Source organism: Mustelus asterias, chromosome 2 (assembly GCF_964213995.1).
Source record: "Mustelus asterias chromosome 2, sMusAst1.hap1.1, whole genome shotgun sequence".
NCBI classification, from domain to species: domain Eukaryota; kingdom Metazoa; phylum Chordata; class Chondrichthyes; order Carcharhiniformes; family Triakidae; genus Mustelus; species Mustelus asterias.
This window is the reverse complement of record NC_135802.1, coordinates 8,595,932-8,618,311: the sequence shown is the minus strand read 5'-3', so window position 1 is coordinate 8,618,311 and position 22,380 is coordinate 8,595,932. Positions and strand designations below refer to the sequence as shown.

General features: G+C 42.6%; 1 protein-coding gene across 1 annotated transcript in view; it reads right to left on the bottom strand.

The window, feature by feature from the left end:
- LOC144505265 (rho GTPase-activating protein 39-like) overlaps positions 1-22,380 on the bottom strand; it is a 228,372-nt gene that overhangs the window by 193,020 nt on the left and 12,972 nt on the right. The gene's annotated exons all lie outside the window — the stretch shown is intronic.

The window sequence follows — 22,380 nt, the reverse complement described above, 5'->3', positions numbered from 1 at the left end:
CTGAAATTAACATGAAATAAGCTCCACATGTTAATAGAAGATCCAAGCTCGAGTATATATTATACTTCACAATGTCATGCCTGATAATGTCACCAAGTACATGAGCAGATTGCAAATCATTTTAAAAGACACTCAGTTTAATATTTAAAACTGGATGGAATTCATATGGAGAGCATTTTTATTTTCTTTTCCGTCTTCCACTTACTAAGGCAATAATGAATGCGGAGTTTAATTAAATCTGCAGATAATGGGATTGGGTGACAAATAGATGGGCTGTAACCAGATGAGTAGATGATTCAGCTTTTAAAAAACACACATTTTCCAACATTGCTGCTGTGTCACTGCAGGAATGGCATTACTTACAGACATGCAACCTAGCGACAACAGTATTAACATGCTGGGAAAGTAAAATGTTCTTGCTGTGTCTTCAGATGCCAGGTCAAAGTATTTAATTATGTTTTTATTATGTATTACAGTTATGTACGTAGTTAGTGCGCTTTGCGGACATTTTTGAAATCCGAGCAAGATGAGGAGCATTCGATGCCAGAGTTCACTCGGTTTGATGAATTGTCAATAACAAATAAGTTACACACGCAAACGCATGGTGGTGCAAACTTAAGGCTTGTTCCTACTCAATAACCTGAAAATGTTAGCAATGTTTAACCACACCAATTAATAATCACAGACCACTCCATTCAATTGCAAAGTTAGAGCACTTTGCTTCACATTCAACTAGTACATCTGCAGGTTACGAACATGTCCACTACGACTCTCACCAACTTTTACAGATGCATCAGAGGAAGCATCCTTTCTTGATGCATCACAGCTTTGTATGACTCCTGCTCTAATCAATACTGCAAGAAACTACAAAGTGTTGTGAACGAAGCCCAGCCCATCACGCAAACCAGCCTCCCATCCATTGACTCTGTCTACACTTCCCGCTGCCTCGGAAAAGCGGCCAGCATAATCAAGGACCCTACACACCGCGGACATACTCTCTTCCATCTTCTTCCGTCGGGAAAAAGATACAAAAGTCTGAGATCACATGCCAACCGACTCAAGAACAGCTTCTTCTCTGCTGCCATCAGACTTTTGAATGGACTTACCTTATATTAAGCTGGTCTTTCTCTACACCCTAGCTATGACTAACACTATATTCTGCACTCTCTCCTTTCCTTCTCCCCACATACTCTATGAATGGTATGCTTTGTCTGTATAGCACGCAAGAAACAATACTTTTCACTGTGTTCCAACACGTGATAATAATCAAATCAAAAAACTCCATAAGCCCTTATCTTCTGTATTATCCTTTGCGTGGTACTCGGTCCTCAGATTTACCATTATTCTTTGCAACATTAAAGGCCTCTTCTTTTAATCTAATCCTCTTTGGTAAGCTACACCATGGACAGAGTTTTTTCAATGGTATGCATCTTTGAATATTTTGAATTATTTCTTTAAATGTTTCCCATTGTTTATTTACTGCCATCACATTTGGTCGATTTACCTAATCAACCTTAGCCAGCCTTCCTCTCATACTTATGCAATACCTCTTAGTTTAAGATTCTTGTTTGTGATTGGAGTATGTAGTTCTCCAACATAATATGGATTTCAATTGTATTAAGATCACTATTTCCTACGACATTACTAATTAACAGTGCTTCATTGCACAATACTAGATCTGAAATAGCTTTATCCCTAGTTGGTTCCACAACATATAGCTACAGGAAACAAATCACAAAAGCATTCTACAAGCTCATCTTCCACACTACTTTTGCCAATTTCATTGGTCTAATCTATATGAAGATTAAAGTCCCCACAACTATTATTACCTTTGTAACAACCTCCAATAATTTCTTGTTTAATGCTCTGTCCAACTGTATAAATACTGCCTATAAACTACTATCACATGCTTTTTCTGACCCTGCGGTACCTAACTTGGAGTAATGATGAACACAAGAGACAGAAGCAGGCCATCAGATCCTTCAACCCTGCCCTGTCATTCAGTATGATCACTGCTAATCTATGCCGGCCTCAACACCTTTTCTGTGCCACTTCCTATAGCCCTCTATTGCTCGATCCATCAAATATTTATCCATCTCCACTTTGAATACTTCTAATGATCCAGCCTCCACCACCCACTGGAGCCAGGAGTTCCAGAGATTCACCACCCTCTGCGAGAAGAAATTTTTACACACCTCAAGTTTTAAATGACCGGTCCTTTACTTTGTAGCTATGCCCCCTTGTTCGAGATTCTCCCACTAGTGAAAACATCTCACCATCTACCCTGTCAAACCCCCTCAGGATCTGATATGTTTGAATAAAGTCATCCCTCACTCTTCTAAACTCCAAGGAATACAGACCCAGACTATTTAGTCTCTCGATAGGACAATTCTCTAATCCCAGGAATTAGCCTGGTGAATCTCCTTTGGACTGCCTCCAATGTTACTGTATCCTTTTTAGGCAAGGAGACCAAAACGGTATACAGTATTCCAGGTGAAGCCTCACCCACACCCTGTACAATTGCAACAAAACCTTCCTATTTTTAAACTCCAATCTCTTTGCAATAAAGGCCAAAATACCATTTACCTTCTTAATGACCTGTTGGACTTGCCTACTAGCTTTTTGTGAGATCCCTCTGTACTTCACTCACCTGCAGTCTCTCTTCATTCAGATAATAATCTGCCTTTTGATTCCTGCTACCAAAGTACATGACTTCATATTTCCCCATATTGAACCCCATTTGCCTGGTTCTCATCCAATCACCCAATCTATCTATATCCCATTGCAGAATCACAATACCCTCATCACAACATGCCCTTCCACCTATCTTCGTATCATCGGAAAATTTGGAAACCTTACATTCTGTTCCTTCCTCCAGGGTCAATAATGTAAATAGTGAACAATTGCGGGTCAAGACCTGATCCTTGCTGTATTCCACTAGGTAACACAACCTAATTACTGCTACTGGAGGCTGAAAGAAAGGTACAAGCAGCAGCCGCTACCTCTTTGCATCTTGGAAAACATATCACTGTTCCTTCACTGCTGCTGGGTCAAAATCCTGGAACACCCTCCCTAACAGCATGACGGATGTACCTACATTACAGGAACTGCAGCATTTCAAGGTGGCAACAGCTCACCATCTCAAGGGCAATTAGGGATGGGTAATAAATGTTGGCCTTGCCAACAACATCCAAATCCCATGAATGAATAAATAACTGCTGTTGCACTAAGAAACAAGGATTCATTAAAATGCAAATTCACCATGAATGTCTCTTTCCTTTCTGTCAAAGTGCTAATTAAATCAAAGCACAGGGGCTTCGTGCATAAAGGACACAAATCTGCAGAGAGTAAAGAATAGTTCAGAAATGGAAGGATCAGATGGGGATAAAGCAAAGGAGACCAAAATGGGTTTGGAGTGCATGCGTCTAAATAAGGTTGGTGAACTGCAGGTGCAAGTACCCACAGAGATTATAATAGCAGTAGTGGAGACTGGGTTCAAACAGGGAGAGGGGAATGGGAACTTAATATTTCTGGCTACAAAGGATTGAACAAAGATGGGAAAGGAAAGAAAAGGAGGGATGGTAATACTGATCAAAGATAGCTGTGCAAAAACTTCAGGATGATTCAGCTGAGGATTAAAAGGATGAATTAATTAGGTTAGAACTCAAAAATAATAGGGGAACTATAGCACTGCTGGGTGTGCACAATAAGCCACCAAATAATGGGACGATGATAGGGGAGAACAGTTTTTAAAAAAATGCAAGAAGTTGCGTAATAATAATGAGACATTAATTCACCTAATATAGACTAGGAAAATAGCACTACTGAGGAGAAAGCAGGAAGAATTCCTAAAATGTGCGCAAGAGAAATTTCTTGATTAGAAAGGAGCAATTCTCGGGACAAATAGACTGTTTCAGTGGAAAAACGTTTGGGAGACAGTGATCACAGTATCACGAAGCGTTATGGAAAAGGACAAGAACAATCATGTGAAAATGTTCAACTAATTTCAGCGAGTTAAAATTTCAGTGGCTTTGAATCAAAGCTAAGAAGGTATGTCTGGAAATAAGCAGAGGAGTTAGTTTTGATACAGATTGAACACGTTCTCATCAAGGGGAAAGGAAAGACATCCAAAGGGAGAGCTCCTTGGATGACTAAAGATATAGAAACTATAATGAAATAGAAAAAGGAGGCTCATGGACAAGTGTCAAGTTCAGAATTCAGTAGAGAACCAATCGAGATATAAAAATTAGAGAGTAACGAAAAGGGATATGAGGGGCAAAGAGAGAGTTTGAGGGGGAAAATCGATTAGCGGGCAATACAGAAGGGAACCCAAAGATGTTTTACAATACTAAAGTACTAAAAGGATGGGCATAGGTGGGACCGTTAAGGAACAAGAAGAATAATGAGGATAAATCACCACCAGACAGCTCTCCCCCTCAAAAGGGGAGAGCAGCCTATGATCACTTTACCTTTACTCTGCATCTATCTTCACAAAATTGTAAGATACTAATGGCAAGATACTTGGTAGTGTGGATGAGCAGAGAGATCTCGGTGTCCATGAGCATAGATCCCTGAAAGTTGGCACCCAGGTTGATAGGGTTGTTAAGAAGGCGTACGGTGTGTCAGCTTTTATTGGTAGAGGGATTGCGTTTCGGAGCCATGAGGTCACGTTGCAGCTGTACAAAACTCTGGTGCGGCCACACTTGGAGTATTGCGTACAGTTCTGGTCGCTGCATTACAGGAAGGATGTGGAAGCATTGGAAAGGGTGCAGAGGAGATTTACCAGGATGTGGCCTGGTATGGTGGGAAGGTCTTAGGAGGAAAGGCTGAGGGACTTGAGGCTGTTTTTGTTAGAGAGAAGAAGGTTAAGAGGTGACTTAATAGAGGCATACAAGATGGTCAGAGGATTAGATAGGGTGGACAGCGAGAGCCTTTTTCCTCGGATAGTGATGGCTCGCACGAGGGGACATAGCTTTAAATTGAGGGGTGATAGATATAGGACAGATGTCAGAGGTAGGTTCTTTACTCAGAGTAGCAAGGGCGTGGAGTGCTCTGCCTGCAGCAGTAGTGGACTCGCCAACATTAAGGGCATTTAAATGGTCATTGGATAAACATATGGATATTGGAATAGTGTAGGTTAGATGGACTTTAGATTAGTTTCACAGGTCGGCGCAACATCGAGGGCCGAAGGGCCTGTATTGCAATGTTCTAAAAAAAAGCTGTCAATGTCAATAAAAAAGGGGGAGGTAGAAAAACAGGATGCGATAAAAATAGATACGGAGTAGGTGAAAGTACCGGACCCCTCATCCCAAAATCCAGAAGGAGCTGAAAACCGGGACCTGCCCTGGAAACCACAATCCCATCAGGCATTACTGTCTGTCATCCCAGATTACAGCACACTGATTCCCTGCTCTCTAGGTCCGGGATTAACAGCAGAAGCCGGCCTAGTCTACCCATCATCCTTTCCTTGTCCTGGCTGGATCAGCTTGGTGGTGAAATCAGCCCGGCTTTAAGTTATCCTATTCTCCACCAAACCCTGCCCAGGACTCAAATTCCAGAAAATCCCTGTATCCAGTACACAGCCATTCCCAAGCTTCCCGGATACAGGGTCCAATACCTGTATTTGATAAATTAGCAGCATTCTATAAAAGTAGAATGTATCCTCAGCTGCTGAGGGAACAAAGGGTGGAAATTGTGAAGGTTCTGGCCATAATCTTCCCATCCATTTAGATATGGGAACTTTGTCCAAGTAACAGGTTAATGTCAATGGTGGAAAACTCAATAATCCAGGCCAAAATTAAATGGTATTTGAAAAAAATGTGTGTTAATAAACGAAAGCCAGTATAGACTTGTTAAAGACAAATTGTTTGACAAGCTTGATTTGAATTATTTGATGAAATAACAGATCACAGAATTATAAAATGGCTACAGCATAGGATTACATTCAGCCTGCTGAATCCATACAGGCTCACACTACAAGAGCAATTTAGCTAGTTCCACCCCCACTCTTTCCTCATACCCCTGTAGAAGGTACGATTAAATTTATCTTCACCACACTCAGTGCATTCCAGATCCTAACCACTCGCAACGTTCCTCCATATCTCCTTTTGGAGGAAGGGTCATAAAAAAGGAGTCATTTTTCTCTGACTAGCTGCCTCATGAGCACCTCTATCAAATGTCTGCTCAAGTTTCTGTTCTCAAAGAACAACCACAGCTTCTTCAATCTATCCATGCTGAGGTCCCATGGTGAGGATAGTGCAGTGGGTGTTGTGTAAATTAACTTTCAAAAGCACCATTATTACCAAGTTTAGGGGATAAAAAGGACAGCAGCAGTGTGGATACGTAATTAGCTATGGGACAGAAAGCAGACAGTAATGATGAGCATTTGTTTTTGACACTGGAAGGAAATGTGCAGTGATATCTCCAGTTGTCACTGCTTTCTTTGGTAGATATATTAATGACATGGACTTGGGAATGTAGAGCATAACTTCAAGTTTGCAAATGGACACAAAACTTCTGTAGGTAGTAAGCAATGATAAGAATAGTGACAGATTAGTGAAACAGACATAGACATGGCAGATTAAATTTATTGGTGAGGAGTGTGAAGTGATTCACCTTGGTAGGAAGAATGAGAAGAGGCAATATAAGCTAAACGGAATGATTTTTTTCCCCAAATACATTGAGTTGGGGAATTGGAGAGCAGGTTCAATAGTAACTTAAATACTTAAAGGGGGAAAAATAAAGCATATCTGGCCTATCCCAATCCTACTTTTAGCAAGCAGAAAGCTGAATCTAGTCAACAATGAATTGGTATTTTACAAAGGCCCCCAGCATAGGAAAGACACTAATGCAATAAGAGGAGGAGCAGAAAAGAGGATCCAGTTCAACAGTTGGGGTTACAATAAAGCAGATAAAATATAAGAGAGACCAGATGGTCCATCAAGTGAACTCCTTCCACAGACCATGAAAAGAACATGGTGTCTGTTTCTCTAGCCCCAGCAGAAGAATGCACTATTTGATCTGCCCTTTATGGACATCATTCACTGAGGAGAGCACTGAAATAGTTTGATTTAAAATACAGAAAACAATTATTTAGATATGAACATTAATATTTTTTATACTAAACCTGCAGAGAGCAGATCAATTTCTCTTACATCACCTTCACAACAACTTTGCTGTGTGCAACTAAAAGCAGAAGAGTTTATAACGGGGCAACGAATCAATAGTGAAGTGGGGAGGCTTTTATTGTACCTTACCTGACAGCATGGAACACCTGCACATAGATTGCCATTCAGGTGAGGAGCAGATAGAACAGAGGGCGAGGGATACCTCCATTTGCAAGGCTACTTTAAACTTCCATTCCACTCTCAGTGAACCTGTATTTTTTTGGATCTAGTTTGGACGTGTAACCTATTTCCACCATCCATCAACCCTTTTCAAAAGCAGCCAGACACCAGGGAAGGGCTGTCTGTATTATCCTGGGATGACATTTCCCTCAGATTTTTCCCTTCTATCTTTGCAGAGAGGTTCGAGAAAACCTGACTTGCATTCCCCCAAACCTCGACTGTGAGCTGGTCCCCTACACATTGCAAAGCAGTGTACGGCTCTACACCTAAACTACGTCTATATATCCCAGCACGCTTACTCCACCCTATCCTCAAATAAAAAATCCTCGCTTAAATGCATTATGGAAAAATAAGCAATTAAGCAGCGATCTACAGTTATGCTAAACTCTTTACCATTTACATATTTCATACGAGAATTAAACAGCTTCTTTTTCATAATTATTTTTTATAATAAAAGAAATACAAGGGTTTGAAATAATCGATCTAGCTCAAAATCCTGTGCCTGCAGTCACATCACTATGCAATATTCAGGACCGAAATCGCTGCCACACTATTGCAATCTGTTACATCTGCCCGAGACTGATTACAGCAATCTTGAAAAAACAAAAATCCATCAACTGCTAATCAGTTTTCCATTTACAGTATTTACAGATTGAAAATACTTTACCAGGGTGCGCAGCTGAGATGCCACATCTCATTTACTGGGTGGTGACAGCATGGAGCTCTTCCAGAGAGCAGGCACGCATCCTGCCCACATTCACACAAAAGGTGCTTATAGAGCTGCACAATCCGAAAACCTGTGTGCTTATTAAGTACCATAAAATGCAGTACATACATCGCATACTTGGATACAAAACACCCTTTAGAATTCTACAGCTGGGATTTTGAAGCTTAAAACATACATTAATGTACTGTATAGGTGATGCCTGAAATAGTGGGACAAACTGTAGGGATTTAAAAGGACGTGGCTATGCACTTGTAGGATAAAGGAAGATAATAGGGGAAATATGTACCATGTGCAGGTGATAGTTAGGAAAGGGAATTAATCTGTGTTTCTTTCTGTAGAGATGCCGGCGTTGGACTGGGGTAAACACAGTAAGTCTCACAACACCAGGTTAAGGTCCAACAGGTTTATTTGGTAGCAAACGCCACTAGCTTTCGGAGTGCTGCTCCTTCGTCAGGTGAGTGGGAGATCTCCGCTTTCGGAGCGCTGCTCCTTCGTCAGGTGAGTGGGAGATCTCCCACCTCACCTGACGAAGGAGCAGAGCTCCGAAAGCTAGTGGCGTTTGCTACCAAATAAACCTGTTGGACTTTAACCTGGTGTTGAGACTTCTTACTTTCTTTCTGTACTCATTAAAAAAGATCTGCAAGTTCACAAAGATAGTAGCCTCCACTACTTTCACCCGTACAGTCATCAAATGCTTCCATATTCTGAACATATTCGAGTGGCACTAGGCTAACCCAAAACACAATCACCAGTGTCATCTCAGGGGAGAGAGTACGACTGATTCACTGACAGATGAATTTCTCCAAACAAAAAATAACTAAATCATAAGCATCTCCGGCTGTATTTCCTTTAGCACCTCATTTAAGTGCCAGCCTGGATTACATACTCCACAAATTCTGAGTGGGGCTTGAACTTTCAACTTCCAACTCAAGTGGCGAAATTTGATAATAGAGCTAAACTGACGAATTTCATGTACCACGGTGGGATCCGAAGTCAGCTCCTTTGGGGTTCCAGCTCAATACTGATAGTCAGCAGGTAGTCATACCCAATTCATTGCACAGTTATACGTTCAGTCAAGTTTCTGGGACTCTGTCCTAATGAGCATGTCTCAGTTCCAATTTCAGCAGATTCAATGCTACTTCAGTTTCCCACAACAGTCCAAGGAAACATTTTTCAACAGCCGGAACCCGTTTTGCTCCACTGAACCTGTAGTGGTTACACCAAAGCAATCTTTTCTAACCCTCAGCTTTTCGATATCTTTCCTCGAGTGTTTGATTTACCTTTATATAAAGAATCCTATGCCAAGCGCCTAATACTTATACTTCAGATGTTTCACTTCATTAGATCAAAATACATACATAGAGAAAAAGACAATCATTTCTTGATGCTTTTGCATAATAACCTGACCTCTCCCAAAGATCAAGAGCCAGGAATGGATCAGCAGTTGAAAACTGAAAAAACTCCAGTTAATTAGCCTCAGGATATGCCCAACACAGGGAGAACTTAAACAAAGTCATAAAAAAGGGGATAGATATGCATTAACAGCTAGCGTCACAACTATCCTCCAGAATACTGTAAGCAATTCTGCAGAGATTCTCTGGTTCACTCAAAGTATTGTAGCTGATCTGGTTTCAATAGTCACTTACAGTAGATTTCACATGACTGACAGCAAGAACAGCCATTCAGAACATATCATAATGCTTTGGCATAAAAAATGTGCCTTATTTTCTACTTCAGGCATAGGCCAATTATTTTAAAATTGTGATCCATCTCCTCTCAAATCCTTCATTAACTGGTTACAGGGATGGTGCAGGAGGGAGGGATTCAGATACCTGGACAATTGGGGCTCTTTCTGGGGTAGGTGGGACCTCTACAAACAGGATGGTCTGCACTTGAACCAGAGGGGTACCAATATCTTGGGGGGGGAAATTTGCGAATGCTCTTTGGGAGGGTTTAAACTAATTCAGCAGGGGGGTGGGTACCTGAATTGTAGCTCCGGTGTACAGGAGGTTGAGAGGAGTGAGGTCATGGATGAGGTTTCAGAGTCGCAGGAGTGTACTGGCAGGCAGGAAGGCGGTTTGAAGTGTGTATACTTCAACGCCAGGAGCATCCGGAATAAAGTGGGTGAGCTTGCAGCATGGGTTGGTACCTGGGATTTTGATGTTGTGGCCATCTCGGAGACATGGATAGAGCAGGGACAGGAATGGTTGTTGCAGGTTCCGGGGTTTAGATGTTTCAGTAAGTGCAGGGAAGGTGGTAAAAGAGGGGGAGGTGTGGCATTGTTAGTCAAGGACAGTATTACGGTGGCAGAAAGGACATTTGATGAGGACTCGTCTACTGAGGTAGTTTGGGCTGAGGTTAGAAACAGGAAAGGAGAGGTCACCCTGTTGGGAGTTTTTTATAGACCTCCGAAAAGTTCCAGAGAAGAAGAGGAAAAGATTGCAAAGATGATTCTGGATAGGAGCGAAAGTAATAGGGTAGTTGTACTGTGGGACTTTAACTTTACAAATATTGACTGGAAAAGCTATAGTACGAGTACTTTAGAGGGGTCAGTTTTTGTCCAATGTGTGCAGGAAGGCTTCCTGACGCAGTATGTAGATAGACCAACAAGAGGCGAGGCCACATTGGATTTGGTACAGGGTAATGAACCAGGTCAAGTGTTAGATTTGGACGTAGGTGAGCACTTTGGTGATAGTGACCACAATTCGATTACATTTACCTTAGCAATGGAAAAGGATAGGTATATACCGAAGGGCAAGAGTTATAGCTGGGAGAAAGGAAATTATGATGCGATTAGGCGAGATTTAGCTGGCATAGGTTGCGGAAGGAAACTGCAGGGGATGGGCACAATTGTAATGTGGAACTTGTTCAAGGAACAGCTACTATGCGTCCTTGATAAATATGTACCTGTCAGGCAGGGAGGAAGCAGACGTGTGAGGGAACCGTGGTTTACGAAGGAGGTTGAATCTCTTGTGAAGAGGAAGAAAGAGACTTATGTTAAGATGAGACGTGAAGGCTCAGTTAGGGCACTTGAGAGTTACAAGTTAGCCAGGAAGGACCTAAAGAAAGAGTTAAGAAGAGCCAGGAGGGGTCATGAGAAGTCTTTGGCAGGTAGGATCAAGGAAAACCCTAAAGCTTTCTATAGGTATGTCAGGAGTAAAAGAATGACTAGGGTAAGATTAGGGCCAGTCAAGGACAGTAGTGGGAAGTTGTGCGTGGAGTCTAATGAGATAGGAGAGGCACTAAATGAATATTTTTCGTCGGTATTCACACTGGAGAGGGACAGTGTTGTCGAGGGGAGTACTGAGATGCAGGCTGTTGGACTGGATGGGATTGATGTTCATTAGGAGGAGGTGTTAGCAATTCTGGAAAGGGTAAAAATAGATAAGTCCCCTGGGCCGGATGGGATTTATCCTAGGATTCTGTGGGAGGCTAGAGAGGAGATTGCAGAACCTTTGGCTTTGATCTTTGTGTCGTCATTGTCTACAGGAACAGTACCAGAAGACTGTAGGATAACAAATGTTGTCCCCTTGTTCAAGAAGGGGAGTAGGGACAACCCTGGTAATTATAGACCAGTGAGCCTTACTTCTGTTGTGGGCAAAGTTTTGGAAAGGATTATAAGAGATAGGATTTATAATCACCTAGAAAGGAATAATTTGATTAGGGATAGTCAGCACGGTTTTGTGAAGAGTAGGTCGTGCCTCACAAACCTTATTGAGTTCTTTGAGAAGGTGACCAAAGAGGTGGATGAGGGTAAAGCGGTTAATGTGGTGTATATGGATTTCAGCAAAGCGTTTGATAAGGTTCCCCATGGTAAGCTTTTGCAGAAAATACGGACACATGGGATTGAGGGTGATTTAGTGGTTTGGATCAGGAATTGGCTAGCTGTAAGAAAACAGAGGGTGGTGGTTGATGGGAAATATTCATCCTGGAGTTCAGTTACTAGTGGTGTACCGCAAGGATCTGTTTTGGGGCCACTGCTGTTTGTCATTTTTATTAATGACCTGGATGAGGGCATGGAAGGATGGATTAGTAAATTTGCGGATGACACTGAAGTCGGTGGAGTTGTAGACAGTGCGGAGGGAAGTGGGAGGTTACAGAGGGACATAGATAAGCTGCAGAGTTGGGCTGAGAGGTGGCAAATGGAGTTTAATGCGGAAAAGTGTGAGGTGATTCACTTTGGAAGGAGGAACAGGAATACAGAGTACTGGGCTAATGGTAAGATACTTGGTAGTGTGGATGAACAGAGGGATCTGGGTGTCCATGTGCATAGATCCCTGAATGTTGGCACCCAGGTTGATAGGGTTAAGAAGGCGTACGGTGTGTTAGCTTTTATTGGTAGAGGGATTGAGTTTCGGAGCCAGGAGGTCATGCTGCAACTGTACAAAACTCTGGTGCGGCCGCATTTGGAGTATTGCGTACAGTTCTGGTCGCCGTATTATAGGAAAGATGTGGAAGTGTTGGAAAGGGTGCAGAGGAGATTTACCAGGATGTTGCCTGGTATGGTGGGAAAATCGTATGAGGAAAGGCTGAGGGACTTGATGTTGTTTTTGTTAGAGAGAAGAAGGTTAAGAGGTGACTTAATAGAGGCATACAAGATGATCAGAGGATTAGATAGGGTGGATAGTGAGAGCCTCTTTCCTCGGATGGTGATGGCTAGCACGAGGGGACATAGCTTTAAATTGAGGGGCGAGAGATATAGGATAGATGTCAGAGGTAGGTTCTTTACTCAGTAGTAAGGGCGTGGAATGCCCTGCCTGCAGCAGTAGTGGACTCATCAACATTAAGAGCATTCAAATGGTTATTGGATAAACATATGGATGATATTGGAATAGTGTAGATTAGAGGGGCTTTAGATTGGTTCCACTGGTCGGTGCAACATCGAGGGCCGAAGGGCCTGTACTGTGCTGTAATGTTCTATGTTCTAACTGTGAACATTGCTCTTGGGTTCCAGCTTTCATTCCACTCCAGAAGGTAGCAAACTTCACATTTGAATGCTCCTCTTATCTAAGTTATGTTGCATCTTTTCCAGGCTTCTCATTGTGCAGTTTGGAGCACTCACTACTCTAACTGTGGTTTAGATACTCTGTGATCTCTCACATCCACTGGCTTTTGAACTCCGCTTTCTCTCATGGCATTTTTAAATCCACAAATCTTAAGATTGTCTCGTTCCTCCACTCCTTTTGAATGATACCATTTTGGGTACATTTCTGTTGACCTCTTTATCCCCCCCACAGCCCCCAAGAAGTACTTCTTAACATTTATCCATAAATGTTTAGGGAGGGGTGAGCAAATATTAATATGAGAAATCAACTGAGACTGAGAATGGAAAGCAGTAAAACCCTGATAGACTCCACATTCAAGTACTTAAAGAAGAATCGAGTGAAATAGTCAGCATGAGATATCAGTATGACATACACTCTGCAGGTAAATTGTCGTGATATAGAGACAGGTGGATTTCCCAATGGGTCACTTATGAGTCAGAGATTATCCTGATACAAAAGGGACGCTGGAATGTGGAGCAGTTTCCAGCATACAAGTTAACGTTTGAAATTAAACCAACATGCATCTCTTCCGTTACCACATTGCTGTTTGAGAGAGTTTGCTGCATGCAATTGTCTGCCACAATTCCTACATTACAACAGTGACCATACTTCCAAAAAAGTACAACATTGGCTGCAAGCGCTTTCAAATGTCCGGTGGTTGTCAAAAGCATTTAATAAATTAAGGTCTTACTTTCTAACCAAATATTTCTGAAGCAGTAATTGTTGTTGCTGAAGTATTCAATTGAAGTAAGAATATATAAATACAGCATCTTTATTTGTAATTTCCCATCATGAATAAGGATGCAGTTCTTACAGAATCTGACACAGAATAAAAATGGTAAAATCAGGCCCTAAGTGCTGAATCTGGGCACAATTCAGATCTGACTTGGAAATCTGCTTTCGGGCGCCATCATTAGCACTTAGCCTGAAAAAAAAGTCGCGGGTCTGAATCACGCTGTGGGTGGGGCTTAGCACACCCAAAACGATCAGAGCTTTGAACTGCGCATGCGCAGTTAGAAAAGAAGATTGAAAAAGCGCGCCCATGTCAGATCGCTCTTAGGCCGCAAAAAGCGGATAAAGCGGCCCGGGAATGAAAAGCTGGAGTGATGGCCCCCACACACATCACTGTCCCCCTTATCCACCCCCCGCCCCCTTCCCCCCCACCGATCGCCCGCAGAGTGGCAGCAGACCCCCCCAACCAGAGATCCATCTGCCCCCCGCGCCTCCCCCTACCAGTGAGCGATCGGGCCTCCCCCCCCACCAGAGATACATCTTACCCGCCTCCTTCTGCCCCCCTCCCCCCCCAGAGAATGATCTGGCCTCATTCCACCCCCCCAAGAGAATGATCTGGTCTCACTCCCCACCCCCCAAGAGAATGATCTGGCCTCATAACCCCCCTCCTACCCCCTGCAGAGAAACATCTGACCTGTCTCCTCCTCCCTCCCCACCCTCTCACCAGAGAATGATCTGCCCTCCTCCCTCCCTCCCCACCAGAGAATGATCTGACCCCCCCCCCGGATCTGAGTCAGAAGGCCGTTGGAAGCTCTGAACTCGTCTCTTCAGCTGCTGGAGCACCTGATTCAGAATTTTATCCGGCATGTTCATTTCGGCGTGATTCTGGATCGGCGAACGCGGTGGTAAAGGGGGAAATGCTGATAAAGTTGGGCAGGCAGTTCATTAATTCAATTTAAATGCATGCAAATACATTTAAATCGCCATTGCGCCAATTTCGGGCGCGAATCGGATCGCAGTCATTCCCGGGTCTCAGTAAAGCGGCAATCTGCGCGGACGCGGGTGCAGATCGCGTTAATGACCTCACACCCGACTTTACCACGTTTTCGTGCCCGAAGGTGGGCGCGACGCAATGGTAAAATGGGGCCCATAAACTTTGATTTTTCACTTATAAAACACAACTAAAATAAATCCAGCTTCTGGAACTATTTAAAATGCATCAAAAAATAAATGTTATACCTGAACAAGGGCTAGGTTTCAAAGTGTTAGATTCCATTTGTAAAACATCAAACACTGTATGGACTAGATAAACAACTCTTCTAATAAACTAATTTATATTGCTTATTTTCCAAGCAATTGTGTCACAAAAGATAAAAAAGTTCATGCTTTATCTTGCTTCTGATACTTATAAAAGAATGAAAATAAATTTTCAGACAATTTCCCATCCCTAAAGGGATTTCCATAGCTGTGGCAGTGTTTCTCCATTCCTGAATAGATGGGGACAGAGTTAAGATTCATGTGTTCTAAATGGTTTAAAAAATTCTACAGAGTTCAAGATATAGATGCATGCTGAAAATTGAAGCCGAAAGCCTTGCTGATTCTCTGAGATTATGTCAGTTAAGAGCGAAGCCTGTATTCCATTAACTCCCCTGAAATACTTACAGTATCAAACTGATTTTTAAGCGATTCCAAGGTTTTCACTCTGACGACCCTACCTGGAAAGCGAGCCTATGGATTAGTGCTCATATTGCTGCCTCTGTATCAGAAATGGGCAGGGAGTAGGGAAAAATTAACCTTCCAGAAAGCCCCAGTGACTGGAGACCCGAGCTGTGGCTTTGAACCCTGGGATGCCATCTGGTGGGGCACTTATGCCTGCACATTGCACAACCCCCTAAACCCCATCATACATGTTACAGCGTACATCGCACAGCCCTCAAGAACTCTTCAATCCAAGTCAAATAACCCTATTAACCAATATAAAGATGGTTATTGCCGTAGCAGTGTTCCACTATATCACACGGTTTTCAAAAGGGGGACAGAGTGAAGATGCAATACTCTGGGGGACAACGCACTACATTAGCTGATGGAGTTTTAATTTAATTAATTTGGAATTGAAAGCAAGTCTCACTCAGTAATGTTGACCATGAAACCATTGTTGACTGTTGTAAAAGCCCGCCTGCTTCACTAATATTCTTTCGGGAAGGAAATCTGCTGTCCTTACCAGTCTGGCCGACATGTGATTCCAGATCCACATCAATGTGGTTGACTCTTAACCGCCCTCCAAACTAATCTAGCAAGCCACTCAGCTCAAAGGCATTTAGGGATGGGAAACAGCTGCTAGCCTTGCCAGCAACGCCCACGTCCCGTGAAAAAATTAACAAACCTGTAGATGTAGAAACTGGAGGACATGGTGATGGGTTTCACACATCGGAATTTTTTCCTGTCTGGAATCCATTTCAACTCTTTGTCCAAAAGCAACTTCCTTCCTATCAGTCCTAAATTTGCCTTTTGCTAGTATGAACTACAGTTTATATAGAAACATAGAAACTAAGTGCAGGAGTAGGCCATTCGGCCCTTCGAGCCTGCACCACTATTCAGTGTGATCATCGCTAATTATGTATTTTCAGTATCCCACTCTAGCTTTCTCTCCTTGATCCCTTTAGCCGCAAGGGCCACGTCCAGCTCCCTCTTGAACATATCTAATGAACTGGTTCCAACAGCTTTGTGATCGAGAATTCCGAGAATACAGGGCCATCACGGAATTACCATAAATTCAATCAAGGCAAAGACAGACAAAGCCCTCCTAGAGCAATTATGAGTGAGTGCAGGACAAAGGGGCATATCCTTAAAATATATAGCTAGATTGTTCAGGGGTGATGTTGGGAAGCACTTTTCCAAGGAATAGTGGAAATCTGGAACCTTGTCCTTGAAAAGCTGAGGTGGCGGGGGGGAGCTCCCCTCTTTTCCCCCTGTTTGAGTGCTATAGAATTTTGATTTTGAAAGAATATACCTGCCAATTTAGTGGATACTCAAGTATTTATGTGCTGTGATCATAAAATTACAGATTTTCTTGAGCTTAACAAAATTAAACCAATGTAAAATATACGCTGACTTTGGCGTATACACATGAAAGTTTCACACACTACTACACATTATAGAATGTGAAGGATAGGTTGGCCAAATTAAGAATCCATAAAACTTAAGAATATACAGTTCAGTTTGGTGATTCAGCTGGCTTCAGGGTGAATTCTTATGCCTCTGCTCTGGTGGTCCCAATGCTTCAGATTTAAAGATATAGACAGCTAAGATGGTTCTTCTTCTGGAGATGGCAGCGCTGGTTGAATTCTTTTAAGAAACCTCTGAATGCAGCAGGGGTGTCCTGGATGGTCACTGTCAGCAAATCAGGATTGAACCTTGCCTGGTGGGTTGGAGGAAGGTAGGAGGGACCCCGCTTGGATCTTCTCTCTCAACATCTCAGCTAACTGCCCCAGATTTGCAGAGAAAACATGGGTTTAAAACATATAAGGGCTGGCTTGTCAGGTGACCTTCCCTTCCAACTGTCCAGAGATTCAAATAAGGCAAATGCCTACGTGCTCCAAGGGTAGTTTAATTAGCCATGATGTTAGCTCTTTTAGCCAGGGTCCCACTGTCCAAGGCTTACTGGATCATCTCCAACAGTTGAATACCTCAGGTGATTACCATGATGCCATACTAATGGGACAGGAGCTACGGATCCTTCACATTCCCCAAGTCATTTTGCCTTTGGTGGGCTTTGCAAACATGCTCTGACGAAGGGTCATCTAGACTCGAAACGTTGGCCCTATTCTCTCTCCACAGATGCTGTCAGACCTGCTGAGATTTTCCAGCATTTTTCTGTTTGCAAACATGCTGTCTCACATGCCAATTCATTGGATTGCAATGTACAGCAAAGGCAAATTAGGGTCAGCCATATTGGACTGCGAGTTCAAGTCACTTACGTGTCTGTTTAGAAAGTTCAATTCATGTTTCTGGTCAGAGGATTAAAAGCACAAATCAGGCACAATTTAATCAAATGGTGAGGTTGGTGAATGGCTTACTCCTGCACCTAATGTTGGGTACATTTTAAACTTTAACAGTTTTATTGATAATATACTTTATTTTTACCAAAGTAAAAGCAGTAAACTAATTTCTGTATTAGGTCTCACTTTTGGAAGACAGCAAGATGGTGATCAGACACCATTTTAAGATTATCTTCCTTTTATTTGTAGAGCAAATTGAACATGCATGACTGATTTATCATTTTCATATGTTATTACTCCTTCATCCACATGCTCACATTTGACTCATCTTCCTTATTCCAATTGATAACTCACATGAAATGTGAGCAATTTAGATAAGTCTTTCAATATCGAATTATAGTGAAAATGTAACACACATGAAGCACTGCATGGCCCACCCAATTTGGTGTGCCACTCACCTTACAGCAGTGGGGACTCCTTAGCTTCCAGAACAGGTACAGGGCAGGTCTAAAGAAGCTAATATGGAGAGATCCTGTACCTCAGCTACAAGGAGAAGGGGATCTATGAATGTTTGCACAGAAGAAAATAAAGCTCAGGAAAAATCTTGTTTTAAATCCTGAAAATTCAACAAGTATAGATGGATTAAGCCCTCAAAATTGTCCAGGGTAGTCACAGAATGGACTAAAGCTCACAAGCAGGAATCTGAGCAGATGGCTTAAGTTTATCTAGTACACAGAAAAAACAACTTCCCATTCATAGCATGGAGGCAGATGACGTCGACATATTCAAGTTGGAGTTGTGTATTGTTTTGCTAAAAGGGATACAAGCAATAAGATTTACTTTAAATACCTTGGGAAGCGAACAATGAGGTTCTGTTATGCTGTTACAAAAGCAAAATACTGGAACTGCTGAAAATCTGAAATAAGAACAAAGCTGGGAAAACTCAGCAGGGCAGGCAGCATCTGTGGAGAGAAAGAGAGCCAATGTTTCAGGTCGATAATCTTCCATCTTTTTTGTTCTTATTTCATGTTAGGCTGAACTGTCTCTTCAATGGCATCCTCCCATCTATGAAAGAGAATGTACACACAGTGTACAATTCATTTGCTGAAAAGAGGCCAATTTCTAGAGAGGCAGGTTCTGCTACAAGTGCTGCACACAGAGCTATCAGGTCATTGGGAGTCGATTCTGGTCGCGGCACCTGTTGCCATGCTCTGTAGCCACTGGTCACCATGATAGCACACATTAGGAGGTGCTGCCATTTTCCTCTCTTGCTCGCTATTGCCTCGGCTGGAACTCCCCCTTAGGGGCGGCACGGTGACACAGTGGTTAGCACTGTTGCCTCACAGCGTCAGGGACTCGGGTTCGACTCCCAGCTTGGGCTACTGTCTGTGTGGAGTTTGCACATTCTCCCCGTGTCTGCATTCCTCTAGGTGCTCCAGTTTCCTCCCACAATTGCCATGTTAAATCGCCCCTTAGTGTCCCAGGATGTGTAGGTTAGAGGGATTAGTGGGGTAAATGTGGGATTGTGGGGATAGGGCCTGGGTGGGATTGTTGTTGGTGCAGATTTGATGGACTGAATGACCTCCTTCTGCACTGTAGGGATTCTATGACGATAATTCTTGCCGGGTTGCCTGTTTGCCAAGCAGTTTATGGCCTTCTCAAGCGATGAGGGTTCTTCATCTAACTCATCCATGGCAGGAAACAGTAGAAGAGCATCAAATGTGGACTCTTAACTTATAGTCAATCACATTCTTCCCTAATTTGCCATCATCAAATTTTTATATCATATTTTCTACACCAAAAACATTTCTGCACTAAGGTCCGAACACTTGCCCTGAGCTTACCATCACCTAAACCTTGCCAATCGAAGAATCTTCTACTCATGTTTTCTCTTCCTCAGTCTCTCGTCAAGCCATCAGCTTTCATTACAACACAGATAAAAAGACAATGTCAACATCATACATGAAAAAAAATGGAATACTGGAGGGTTACGAATAGGTAAAAGTCTGTTAGGTTACCTATTTGTAGGTGAAGATTTTTAATAAGCACACCAGAAGGGAGAGAAGGCCACGATAGGCTGAAGATGACACACATTCAGAAGAGTTTCATCTGTGCATTAACAAGAACTAGTGAAGGAGAGAGTGTAGCATAACTGAAACAGTACCTGCAAGAATAATAAATATACATCTTTAACTGCCATAAACCATTTTAAGCTCTAAACTGGGAGGTTTGGATTGTCTACAATCCAGACTATTAAACAACTGGCTTTGGCATTCACAAATCTCTTTTGAATGTCCTCACAAACCGCATGCATTGTTTTCCCAATGTCTTCATATACAGGGCATCTTCTCGAAGAATTCAATGAGATAAGTGAAACATGACCCACCTTCTAATAATCCACACCGTCCGCCCTTAGTTTCCAACAAAAAAACTCTGATCTATGGTTACATAAATTTTAAATACTGGGATAGAAGCATCCAAATTGGCAACTTCAGTACATCACTGAGGGAGCACCCATCTTTTGGATGAGACATTAAACCAAAGCCCCATCTGCTCTCGCAGATGTACAAGACCCTGCGTCACTTTTTTATTAAAAAGAGTAGAGGAGCTCAACCCCAGTACCCTTATCTTAATTCTAGCTCCCTCAAATAATATAACTTGGGGGGGGACACGGTGGCTAGCACTGCTGTCTCACAGCATTAAGGGCCCAGGTTCGATTCCCAGCTTGGGTCGCTGTCTGTGCAGAGTCTGTACGTTCTCCCCATGTCTGCGCGGGTTTCCTCCGGATGCTCTGGTTTCCTCCCACGATCCAAAAGACATGCTAGTTACATGTGTTGGCCATGCTGAATTCTCCCGCAGTGTACCCGAACAGGCGCCAGAGTGTGGCAACTAAGGGATTTTCACAGTAACCTCATTGCAGTGTTAATGTAAGCCTACTTGTGACACTAATAAACTTGTAAAACTAAAAACGTTTTTCCTTCCTCTGAAACTCATTCTGCATTGCTTCTTGAAATGTTAGTATTTCATAGAAATCCCACAATGCTGAAGGCGGCCGTTCAGCCTATCCCGTCTGTGCTGATTCTCCGAAAGAGCATCCCACCCAACACCCCCCCCATCCCCAAAACCCTGCTCATTCACCATGGCTAATCCAACCACCTAACCTATACATCTTTGGAGTGTGGGAGGAAAAAGTACTAAGAAGAAAATCTAGATTTACATTATAAAACTCATAAGGTGCTACATTCCATCCGCTTTCCTGTCTCCCTCATAAACCTGGCCAGTAAGTAAAGATCTGTGGAAGAAAATCAAGGCTTTGGAAATGTAGATGTCAAAATGTTTGCTAAAAATTCTGTTCTTATAATTCCATTTCCAGAGAAGACAAATGAAGAGGTGCTTCACAAGAGCAAAGAAAAAAACTGCAAAATGTGACATTCAGAAATTCAGTATTTCAGCTGTTTGATCTGTGAGAAGCTATAGAGATCTCTCCTAGAAGAGAAAGTAGAGGGCAGCAGAAACAGGGGTCAATCCCACAGGGACCTGAGTTTGAATTCACTACATACTCATGGCATTAAAGTCTCATCTTCAGACAATATTGGTCCAATATCAAGAATGGATGATGGACGTCACAGCAGACAAACTACAGTGAGCACAAGAGGATGACACAAGACACATGAGGGTGACTACCATGATAGGTAGGGCCTGGGTGGGATTGTGGTTGGTGCAGACTCGATGGGCCGAATGGCCTCCTTCTGCACTGTAGGGTTTCTATGATTCTATGATAGCAGATCTCCTGCTGGCAGTAGCTACAAGCAGCAGAATAGAAGTTATGAGAAGACTAATCTGATCAAACATTTGGGGCAGCACAGTGGTTAGTACTGCTGCCTCACAGCACCAGGGACCCAGATTCAATTCCAGCCTCAGGTAACTGTGCAGAGTTTGCATTCTCCGTGTCTGCGTGGATTTCCTCCGGGTGCTCCGGTTTCCTCCCACAGTCCAAAGATGTGCGGGTTAGGTTGATTGGCCATGCTAAATTGCCTTAGTGAAAGGTGGATTAGCAGGGTAAAGATGTGGGGTTATAGGAATAGGGCCTGGGTGGGATTGTTGTCGGTGCAGGCTCGATGGGCCAAATGGCCTCCTTCTGCACTGTAGGAATTCTATTAAAAAAACTGACTCAATAGATTGCCTTCAACTTAAAAATGGAATACATATTGCTAATATTGAAACCTACAGAGAGAATAAACACAACACAATTTAGGTATTAATCTAACAAAGCTCAACTTGGGTACTATTAGCTCGAGAATAATCATATTCCAGGCTCTGCAGTAATTTATTCAGTGATTGTTGGAGCAAGGATTTCCTGTGTTATGGTGGATGAATAAGAAACAGTCTTGGTTGACTCCCAGTTTGTAGGGAATGATTTATGAAGGCGCAATTGGTTTCACTGACCCAGGCTAGAGAATTGGGATATCAAAAAGGCAATAGCTATCTTCAGACTCATAGCCTAAAACATACTCATGGCTTAAGTCAGGTGA